General features: G+C 38.7%; 1 protein-coding gene across 1 annotated transcript in view; it reads right to left on the reverse strand.

Annotated features, from left to right (window-relative positions):
• RYR2 (ryanodine receptor 2) overlaps window positions 1-12,113 on the reverse strand; it is a 515,056-nt gene that overhangs the window by 325,051 nt on the left and 177,892 nt on the right. The gene's annotated exons all lie outside the window — the stretch shown is intronic.

Genomic DNA, 12,113 nt, shown 5'->3' on the forward strand with positions numbered 1-12,113 from the left:
AAGAGAAAACAAAGAAAGGGGGGAACTATGATTAACCAATCGACAATGATCAGTGGCTTTCCTCTTCTCTATGTGCTTATTCAGGTGTTGACTGAACATAATATAATTATTATGTGCCCAATGCATTTGGGCATAATGCATAATATCACAGGGCACCTGTGATAGGGGACAGGTGGTGTTTGGAACACAGGGCTGATAACCAAAGATGATGTCAAGCGAGGACAAGGCAAAGATACAGTGTTCAGCTGAGCAAGCAGGTAATTCTGCCTGCAGAGAAATGAAAGAAAGCAACATTTAAGTGGGGCCACAGAGAACTCATTCATGGCCATTTTCCAGACAGGAGAAGATGGCGGTAAAGTGCTGAATGAAGTCTTGAATGGGGGGCATACCTCATGCGCCTGGGGTACAAAGCCAATAGGGGATGGGACAGGTAGGTTAGGGCCAGCTTACAAAGCTTCTGGACACCGCAAGCATAACCCTGCAATAATGCATCCTAACCCATGGAGATCATTACATTCTCCTGGAGATTTATAGCAGAAAATGTTTCTTGGTTTGCACAACAAGAGAAATATACAAGTTAACACAAAAATAAATAGAAATATACAAAACTTGAAAAAGAAGGGTAATATTTTTAAGTATTAGCTATCAGAGAAGATAAAATGGAATACATCTTTTCTTAAAGTCTAAAACAGAAATTAGAAAATAAGTCTCATTATCAGAATTTTTAGTGTGAACTTGGAAAGCTAAATGGGTACACGTATATTTATTTTTTCAGAGCAAGCCTGCCTTGTCAACAATGAGAATGTAGTTCATTTGTAGCAATTAGACACAACACTTAGAAAGTGTGATCTCCGTCTGAGAGCTACTGTCTGACATCTCTTAGAGTATTGAGAAGGGTCCCAGAGGAACCTTGTAGAAAGGTTTATTCATTTCAAATGGAGATCACTTTCTTGGAAAAGAAATGTAAAGTGCTCAGGTTTACAAATGGTACGGTATAGAAGTAATTCGCTATTACTGTCACAATTGACACTTGATCCAAACCAAGACAAGGGCTGTTAATACTAATTTCTTCACCAATGACTTAATGTTTTGAAATATAAATGCACATTCAATGAAAAAATACCCCAAAAGGTAAGTTAATTTTTGGTGCGGTTCAAAATCTGTTGCTGTATTCCAACAATCCGTGCCTGTTAAAAATCAACGAGAGCAAATAATAATAATACAACAGGCCGATGGATAAGTTAAGGAAGATTTTTATATAAGGGTATGGAAACTATTTCTGCTATTATTAAAAAGGTAAACAATAAAATAAACCCCATCATTCCAAGCTAAAAGAAATGAAAATAACAGAAAGGGAACAGCATTTTTTTTTTTTTTTTTTTGGCTGTACCGTGCGGCATGTGGGATCTTAGTTCCCTGACCAGGGGTAGAACCCACGCTCCCTGCAGTGGAAGCGCAGAGTGTTAACCACTGGACTGCCAGGGAAGTCCTGGGAAAAGCATTTTTAATAGACTAGTCATATGTTATCCTGATGTTTTTGGTTTTTTTGTTTTCTCCCTATTACTTATACTTATTACTATAGAGCACGTGGCTGCCTATGTTTATAAATAAAGTTGTACTGTGTTTACACGCACGTTCGTTCACATATCTTCTTGGAACTAAAAGTAGGACCCTGCAGCAGTACATCCTAACTAATAGAGCTCATTTCACTTTCCTGGGGGTTTATAGTAGAAAATGTTTCTTAGTCTCCAAAACAAGAGAAATATACAAAATAATACAAATGGTGCTCTTGCATTAAGAAGGCAGAGCTGAGTGGCTGCAACAACAAAGTCCTAGAGTCCCACAACCTAAAATATTTACTATCTGGCCTTTTACAGAAAGAGTGTGCCAATCTCTGCTATAAAACACAATCATTAAGAAAAAAACAAGTAGAAGATCAAGAAAAATAAATCCTTCATGTAAATAAACATTCACGAAAGCCCACAGCATTCATAAACCTAAATATATCAGAAAAGATTAAAGACTAGATTTTTGGAAATAACAGCACGTATCAGAAAATGCAAGAATGGCAATGTGAAAATAAATCTCTGATTTTTCTCATATTCAGCCTATTCTAATGGAAGGGTTTCAGAGTTTTGGGTTTAACATTAAATTTTTTTTTCAGTGGGACCAGGTCAGAGCCAACAAATAAACACCTAGATGAAAAGAACTACTGCCTCTAATGCCGACAATAAAAAGTCAGAGAAAACTATTTTTAATTTTAACTGTTGGAATAAACTGCAAATAAACTGCTTTTACTTTTTATAGCAAGAAATTCCTAAAGCAAAACAACTGGAAACACCAAAAGAGACATTTTCAAAAATAAAAACTAGCTAGGCTGCTTTATGTATATATTTAAATCATACTGATATATGCCTCAAACACTTAGGTAAAAAAAATGAGACAGAGAAACAGTGCTTAATATTAAGTGGCAATAGTTGACTAAAGATGATTTGACATTTAAAATTTAAATTCACCGAGTGAGACCCAGGAATGGCGACAGTACAGAACACTTATGGTCAGAGTCTCAAAGAAAAATTGTATAACTTGGTAGATCATAACAGAATTACCGGAATGAAAGAATTATGAACATGCTACAAAATGTAAAATAAAAAATAAAAACCCACCCAAACCAGTAAGACAAAACATTTTGATAAGTTTAATAAACTTATAGAAATGATTCATGAAATTTTAATAACACAGAAATGTATAATGTAAACTTTTAAGAGTAAATACAAAATTGGATATATATTAGGACTGCAACTATGTAAAGTACACTTATTTACATAGTTGCAGTACTAATAAAAACACCAGAAGTTATTATATCAGAATGTCAGTGCTGGTTATTGCTCGACTATGAGGGAGACCCTTGAACAACATGGGTTTGAACTACACAAGTCCACTTACACACGGATTTTTTTTTCACTAAATACATACCAGAGTGCTACGTGGTCCACAGTTGTTCAATCCGTGGATGTGCAACTGTGGATACAGAGCCAACTGTAAAGATATACATGGATTTTCAACAGCCCAGAGAGTCGGCACCCCCAAACCCTGTGTTGTTCAAGGGTCAACTGTACTTCAATTACACTACTACACACACTCTATGATAAGAGCACACCTAACTCTTAAAGTAAGAAACATTTCTAGGTCCTGGTTCAAGGTAGTGACGTTGGAGGATTCTAAACTCAACTCCTCCCAAGAATACATCATATCTACATTTATATATGGAACAATTTCCTCTGAAAGAAACTCAAAACTTTACTGAGTGAATCCTATACACCAGGCAAACACAACAAAAACCCCCACATTGAATCAGGTAGGAGAGGCTGAGACACAATCTCGCTATATAAACCCCACTCCCAAGCAGCAATCCACAATCGGCGAGTAACTCACAACCCCGAGCTTCTCCCTGAGTAGCAAAGGGCTTGGAACCCCATATCTGGCACCCCTACTTTAAGACCTGCACCTGAGATCAAGCGCCCAAAACATCTAGCTCTGAAAGCCAATGGGGCTTGCGTCCACAAGACCCATGAAGCTATAGCAAATTGAGAAAAAGTCCCTAAAGGGACAGCAGGAACTCACCTACCCCAGGGCCCAGCACAGAGGCAGCCAAAAGTACCCAGTCTTTCTGTAAAAGGCTTATTTGCTTACGTTAAAGCTTTGGCCTGAGGGGCAGGCATCTAATTTAACACAAATCGGGGGACCAACTGAAATTCTCTCCAGAGATGGAGGTTGGCGGGCACCACCTTTGTGCTCCCCAACTGATTTGCTTCAGCTCGTGGGTATGTCCTGGAGGGAGCTTCTGTGCATGACTGGTGCCCCAGTTTTTTACACCTAGTGCCCTGATGCACAGGGACATCCCTTCATCACCTGGCTGTGATGGCCAGCAGGGCCTGTGCTCGTGTGTTCCACGAAAGCACCCTGCCCAGGGCACAGAACAAACAGAGCCAACTGAAACCCACCCCCAATTTTCTGTATAAAGGCTTATTTGCTGTCTTGGAGCTTTGGCTGGAGGGGAAGGTTTCTGGTCTGGCCCACACATCTCGAGACCCCAGATCATCGGTGTCTCTGAGAAAGGAGCTTGTGTACATGTCTGACGCACCGGCTCTTATGGCTGTGAACCAAAGGACACATCCCTTGACAGCTTGGCTCTGGTGCCAGTGGGGCTTATGTTCAAGGCTTCAATGGGACAGTAGCAAAGAAAAAAACAGTTCTTACCTAGCTATCACCCCAGGATTTGGCACAGAGAGCAGACAGAAATGCCCATCTCCCAGTCTTCCCCTGAATGAGGTATATTTGCATATTTTAAAGGCTGCTGCCTGAGGGTCTGGCTTTCAATCAGCCTGAATCTAGGTTCTGAGATCCTCCTCTTTTAGATGCTGACAGGTCTTGGCATATTCTCTAAAAATAAAGAAACCAACCCATATATGCTGCCTACAAGAGACTCACTTCAGATGTAAGGACACACACAGACTGAAAGAGAACAGATGGAAAAAGAAATTTCAGACAAACGGAAACCAAAGAAAGCTGGGATAGCTATACCTGTATCAGACAAAATACACTTTAAGACAAAGACTGTAATAAGAGACAAAGAAGGTCATTATATAATGATAAAGGGGTCAATCCAACAAGAGAATATAATGTTTGTACATATTTATGCACCCAACATAGAAGCAACTGAATATATAAAGCAAATATAAAAAGACCTAAAGGGAGAAACAGATAGTAGTACAATAGTAGGAGACTTTAATGGCCCAATTTCATCAATGGATAGATCATCCAGACAGAAAAGCAGTAAGGAAAATTGCCCTTAAATGACGCACTAGACCAGATGAACTGAACTAACATATACAGAACATTCCAACAAAAAGAAACAGAAAACACATTCTTCTCAAGCACACGTGGAGCATTCTCCAGGATAGATAATATGCTGGGCCACAAAACAAGTCTTAATAAATTTAAGAAGATTAAAATCATATCAAGCATCATTTCTGACCACAATGGTATGAAACTAGAAATTAGTTACAAGAAGAAAACTGGGATAGTCACAAATATGTGGAGATCAAACAACAGGTTACTCAACAACCAGTGGGTCAAAGAGGAAATCAAAAGAAAAAGCAAAAAACAGAGCAGCAAATGAAAATGGAAATACAACATACCAAAACTTATGGGACGCAGCAAAGGCAGTTCTAAGAGGGAATTTCACAGTGATAAATGCCTATAATGAGAAAATTCTCAAATAAACCACTTAACTTTACACTTCAACAAACTAGAAAAAGAAGAAACAAAGCCCAAGTCAGTACAAGGAAGAAAATAACAAAGATCAAAGTGGAAATCAATGAAATAGAGACTAAAAGACAACAGAGAAGGTCAATTTAACTAAAAGCTGGCTTTTGGAAAAGATGAACAAAACAGACAAACCTTTAGCTAGACTCACCAAGAGAAAAAGAGAAGGGACTCAAATAAATAAATGAAAGAGGAGATGTACAACTGATACCACAGAAACAAATTGGGAAATATGTTTTAAAAATGAATTCTTAGAAATATAAAATACACTAAAACTGAATTATGAAGAAACATAAATTATGAGTAGACTGATAATAGTAAGAAGATTGAATTAGTAACCAAAAACCTCCCAACAAACACAAGTCCAGGACCAGTTGGTTTCATTGATGAATTCTACTTAACATTTAAAGAAGAATTAATATAATCCTTCTCAATCTCTTCCAAAAAACAGAAGAGAAGGGAACACTTCTGAACTCATTTTATAAGGCCAGCATTACTGTGATACCAAAAACAGACAAGGACACCACATGAAAAGAAAATTGCAGGTCAATATCCCTGATGAACACAGATGTAAAAATCCTCAGCAAAATATAACCGAAACAAATTCAACAATACATTAAAAGCATGTCAGTCCCTCTTCTAGATGGTTTAACCTTCCTTTATTGCCTCAATTCCCACCACTTCCTCCTACAAAGAATGATTAACACATTTTACATAAATATTAATCATAAATATTTATTAAGTACCTACCAGGCACTGTTTCAAGCAACGGGGATGAGCAGTAAACAAGGCCTGCAAAGCCCTGGTGGAGCTTGTAGGATCTTTCTCACCTTCAACCCTTCGCGCATATATATATATATATATATTTTTTGTGGTACGCAGGCCTCTCACTGTCGTGGCCTCTCCCATTGTGGAGCGCAGGCTCAGCGGCCATCGCTCACAGGCCCAGCCGCTCCGCGGCATGTGGGATCTTCCCGGACCGGGGCACGAACCCGTGTCCCCTGCATCGTCAGGCGGACTCTCAACCACTGCACCACCGGGGAAGCCCCCCTTCGTGCATATTAATCTCAGATTTCAACACACTTTCCTTTTCTGAGACTGCAAAATCTGAACCATCTTGCAAAGGCAAAAAGTCACCTCACTTGGTGAGTCTTTACTAACGTCTGGGGATGAATTATTCCTTCTTTGCAGTATTGATCACATTTTATTAAAATTATTTACTTTCATTTCAATCTCCCATGAGACAATGAGCCCTTAAGGGCAGGGACTGGTTTAACTGTGCCTAATGCAAAATTGAGGGGCGAGGTATTATACGTATAATACAAGCAACATTCAGCTATTTGCCTTAAAACTTTTATGGCTGTGACTTTCTGAATCATTTATATTCTCAAGAGCAAGAAAAATCTCTGAGGATATAACAAAATGGCTGGAAAGAACTTAATGGTAATGGGAGCACCCAAGTGCTGGGATGGTAGAGAATGTTCCTCAACTTGTTTTCTATAATCAAAGTACAATGGCCCAGTTTGCTTTTTATCGATAGACTTACATGTTTGTTACCTGGCTTCCCAAACTGGGGAAGCTCTCCATCTGGGGTCAAAGTTGACTGTGCTATTTTCTATTCACGGGTCATGCCCAGCGCTGTCCACGGTTGGACAAAATTTGTCGAGGGTCTGTATGGAAAAACTGGAAACAAGCCACAGAGCAGAAGTGCTGTATTTGGTCTGACTTTACCTACCAGGAGGAATCTAGTCTGGGGATTTCACCTCAGACCAAGTAGGCACAAGCTCCCTGGTGAACCTTGTCCACTTGAGAGAAGGAGTGAATAGAATCAGACTTGGAGCCACTCCAGCATAGAAGGCCAATGAGAAGCTAGAGCAAAGCCATGGTACTTGTGCTCCCAGTGTCGTCACAGGACAACAAGGAGAACCAATTGACCTGGAAAGCACAATGTCAATCCCCCCAGGACGTTATTTTCTCACCTATGGTCACAAGAGTTTTGCAAAATAAAACAATATTAAAATAATCCCAGAACACCGAGGTAGATGTAGGTTTAGATGGAACCTAGTTCTCAATGCATTAGGGGTAACATGGGTGTGATTCAGATTTGAGAGAAATGAATTATCACTTACATCTCTACTGCAAGCAACTCCAGAAGGAGTCCATGGCCTCAGCTGAAGATTTCAGCATGGAAACCCCTTGGGCTAAGCTAGCGGTGAGCAAACAGGGAGGCTTCAACCTGGGCGCTAACTGGTGTGAATCACACTGCTCCCTAGTTAAGGAAACACTGGGGACAGGGCACATGCAAAACACACAGAAGGGTGGTATCCACTGCAGGATCGGTGACAGTTATAATGAGAGAAACCATGAATTCCAAATTATTCCAACCACAGCCTGCTTTTTTCTTTTCTCTCTTTCTAGGAGTTAAGATTTTTTGCAACGTTTTGGTCAGACCTTATTATTAGTGTCCCCAGGGCTCACTGAAGGCAAAAGGAAATAAGGAAATTTCTATTTTCGTCCTGGGTAATGAAATTTAAATAAAGTGACACAACAAGTAAGAAGACTGGGGGAAAGACACTGGGAAATGACAGAAAAAAAAAAAACATGAAAACACACAAATGTGAAACAAGCAGACCAAAGCTCTCTATAGAGGTTATGGGAGATTGTTTCCGGATGCAGTAACAAGATATGCAGTAGACTGTCATGCTTTTAACAGAGGGACTTGTCTACTCAATATTTACAAGGCTTAATGAGGAAATATAATAATGAGATACCGTTAGTATTCTGCTGTTTTATGTACTGGTTACAAACACAGTCTAAAGCCAACATGCCCAGATTTTAGTCCTGGCAGATTTTAGGCACATTACTTAACCTCTCTATGCTCCGGTGTCCTCGTCTCTAACATGGGCACAATAATGGTGCCCTCCCTGGGGGTCTGTTGTGAGAATATGTGGAAAGCATTTAGAACAGGGCCCGGATCCGAGCAGTGCTATATGATCACCTGCTATTATTTTATGGTTGTAACAAAATAACATAAAAGACAAATAAAGTGAAATAAAAAGGATCAACAGGGAAACATTATAAATATGCTTCTTTTTAAACAGAGGCTAAAAATTAAAAAATAGGAAAAGGTAGGGAAATGCCGAATGGACAACACTGATTAGAAGAAAAATTCAGGGAAAATATTTATTGATCAGCAGGAAGAAATGAAATAAAGGTTAGTTATTAAAATAAAATTAGTTAAGGTAGTATATCTGGGACTGCGGTAAGAGAGCAAGAAGGGCAAGTAGACTCAACGGCAGAAAATTTTTCTTTCTTGAGACAGCAGGACTGTTGGGCCAAAAATACAGTGAAAGATTAACCAAGTAGCCTTACAACCTTACAAATGCTAAAATAAGACATAAAGCACTCCTGGTGGACAGGAATCCCTTCTCATGATATTATTACCATTATGAGAAAAGAAAAATATGCAAATAATCACTGGTTAGAGAGAGCAGAAGACAAGTCCAGCTAGCGCCATGTTGACTAAACGTCCGAGGAGTCTGGGAGGTTTTTGGGGTACACACCAAATGTGAAGTCATGAAAGAAAGAATATGACAGGTGTAAAGGGATGCATTTGTACCTGGGCCTGTGCATTTGAGAGGGTTCTGTAGAGACACACATCTGTTGTTTTGTTCCACTAATTTAAACTAAACTGCCAATGAGTCACAACTCACATATCCCATCCAAGCCATCCTTCTTTCATGGGTGGGCACAAACATGGAACTAGAAATGGCAGAAGATTCTAGTTTGAACTGGTTGGGAGCTCAGTTGGCCCTCACCCAGAACAAACAGCAGGAGTTGAATAATGAACCAGTATTTAGCATAATTACAACACATCTTTTTTAACATTTACAGTGAATTTTGCAGGTTACAGATTGAAGCGCTGAGAAAGGAATAACTTGTTATTTTACCGTTTTATGGGTATAAATTTGAATTCAAGGAACCATTTCAGTTTCAGTATGAGATGAACTGCTAAATTTATTTTTTTCACTTTTTAAAACAAATAGAGAGGGAGAAAAGAAAAAAAAAAGTAATACAAATTTTGCTTTCTTTCCATAACAGAGGGCTAACTTGTGAAATAAAAAGAAGTCACCGTAAATAGGGTTTCTGTATCTCACTCAAATAGAGAAAGAAAAATGATTTAAATTGACATCAATATTAAAATATATAAAGGCTTAAAAATAATGATCTTAAGAGATATGGTCACAAGCCAAATTGGGAAAACACATAATGGCATATACTTATAATTTATAATAATGGTTTTGAGACTAGAGAAGAAAATGGTCTCATTAAATCCTGAGCTAACATAAAGCTGAGAGGGAGAGAAAAGTGACAGGAATGAGATTAAAATATAACAGAACTTGACAAAAATAGGAGCATGAGAGGAAAATGAATAAAACTGGAAGTTAGTCAAGGTAAAGGTATTGTTGCACTGTTATTCATATACAGAAAGGTAGAACATTAGGAATGCCTTAGCAAGAAAAACAAAAAAGTTGGACCTAGGGCATTTTCTTGGAAGATAAGATGAACATGAATCCAAAGTTTCCCATGGTAAATAAGCTGAAATAAAACACATAAAATGAGTAATGTAATTATAATGTACCATCCTGCCTTAGTTAGGCCTCTGATGGTTTGCTGCCTTCAGTTTAGGGAGCAATGATTTATAAAAGATAGACAAACTAGAGAAGTTAAAGGACAGCTAAAAGAAGAAAAGAAAATGTCAATTAAAGGCAGTTTATGATACAACAGAGTTAAATAATAATGTTAGAAATTTTATGCTATATAAATGTTTGTATGAACTGTCATGTCTCAAGGCCTATGAAGTGCTGAGTGCCAGACAAGACACCATCAATACTTTAAGACAATCTTACCTTGCTATTTATTTTTTTTCATTTATTTGTTCATTTATCACTGAGTACATAAAATGGGCCATTCTCAGTGTTAGGTCCTGGGTATGAGTAAAGTGCAGAGCAAAAATTGATACAAGCCCTGCTCTTGTCAAGTTTACAGACCATGCAAGTTCAATTCTAACTCCATTACTTTCTTTGATCTTAAAAAAATTACCTCTGAGCTTCTTATCCTCAGATTCTTCATTTATAAAATGGAAATTATAATGGAACATACCTTATAGGGTTACTGGGGGAATCCAGTGAAATAATACATATGACGCCCTCAGCACAGTGCCCTAAATTAAGATTTCCTTGGCCACACAATACAGTCATTAAAATGTAGACAAATCCAACAACTGTGTCTCTCTGTGAAATATTAGTATCTATAGAAATTCTGGCAGATGTAATTAAGTGCTCTAATGCCTCTTAAATAAATATTTAGAAGATGTACACATTTCGGCATCTTCAAGATGGATTTCTCCAGGACAAGAGAAATACAGATTAATCAACTCTTCAAAAAGATACTTGCCTCAAAGCAGCAAATATTTATTGAGAAAATTATTTTGGGGGCAGAAATGTAAAATGATCATAGCATCTGCCTGAGCTTTATGTCAATTTTGAAAGTTCTCTTGCAGCATGAGGACAAGTCAGGGGCATTCTTTCCGATAAGCACAAAAGAAACAAATACAAAGGGATAGAATAAACTAATTCTGATACTTGGCAAGTGTGAAAAAAAGGGGAAGGAGAAAAGTTACACGATACATTATTTAATGAAAAACCACAATTTCAGAGTGGGTGTTAAGTGCAGTCCTGAGATATATCAATATGCACGGAGCAAAGTACAGCTTAAAAATGCATCTAAAAGTGGATATAGTTTTAGGAGGGTAAGCAACTGCTTCCGACCAGAGAATATCAGAAAGCACTGGCAGAGAACTTCAAAATACTTAGTCACGTGATGGAGAGTAGTGTTTTAGATCATTCACTTCTAACTGCATTGTGTGATGTGATTCAAGAGAGCCAAAGGAAGAGGGGACACAGTGCAGTGATGCCCAAGAAGGCTAGCCGGGTTAAGATACCGCCCAAAATCACTTCCACCTCAGAAATTCTACGACTCTCTGTCAACTGAGCTGGTCTATTTATATGAAAGGGTTATTATTCCCCCTCATGGTATTAGAAGAATACAATTGCACATAATCATTTGCTTCCCCCCACCAGAGGGGCACCTATCCTGAAGGGAAAGAGCATGAAATAGAGCCATACTGCAAGTGACACAGTGTCATTACTTCACCAAAGATGACGCTAAAGAATATTTAATAACCAGAATGGCATGAGCAAAACTCAAACAGACGAGACACTGGCATTAAACAGTCATCTATCAGCAGCAAAGCAGGAGAGCTGATGTAAATCAATTATACTCCGATACATTTTTTGAAAAAAACGAAAAAGCGCAGAAACGTCAGTTCTGTCCATGACAATGAGACACAAGTTCAGTACCTGAAGAGGACTAGAAACCGACCAGGTGAAATGCAGAGATCACCGTGGGTGTGGTTTTGTTTTTAATAAGCAGTTTTTCGCAAGTGAGCCCTCCCTGGATAATATAGTTTCTCTGAGACAAGACTTCCTCTTTTATTCCTCTCGCTAACCAGGATTTTGTAGAATGCCACCCTAAAGGGCTGTGCGCTGAGAAAAGTACAATAAGTAAAAGTGGGGAACACTCCCATCTCCAAACCAACCGTGGAGAGTCTAAGGAAGCAGGATGGAAACGTGAATTCCAGGAACCGCCCAAGAAAACCCCTGGGAGACAAAGGCTCTCTCCAATTGGTGGGAGGTGGCAACTGCAGCATGGATGGAGGCCAG

Source organism: Phocoena phocoena, chromosome 16, assembly GCF_963924675.1.
Source record: "Phocoena phocoena chromosome 16, mPhoPho1.1, whole genome shotgun sequence".
Taxonomy (NCBI): Eukaryota; Metazoa; Chordata; class Mammalia; order Artiodactyla; family Phocoenidae; genus Phocoena; species Phocoena phocoena.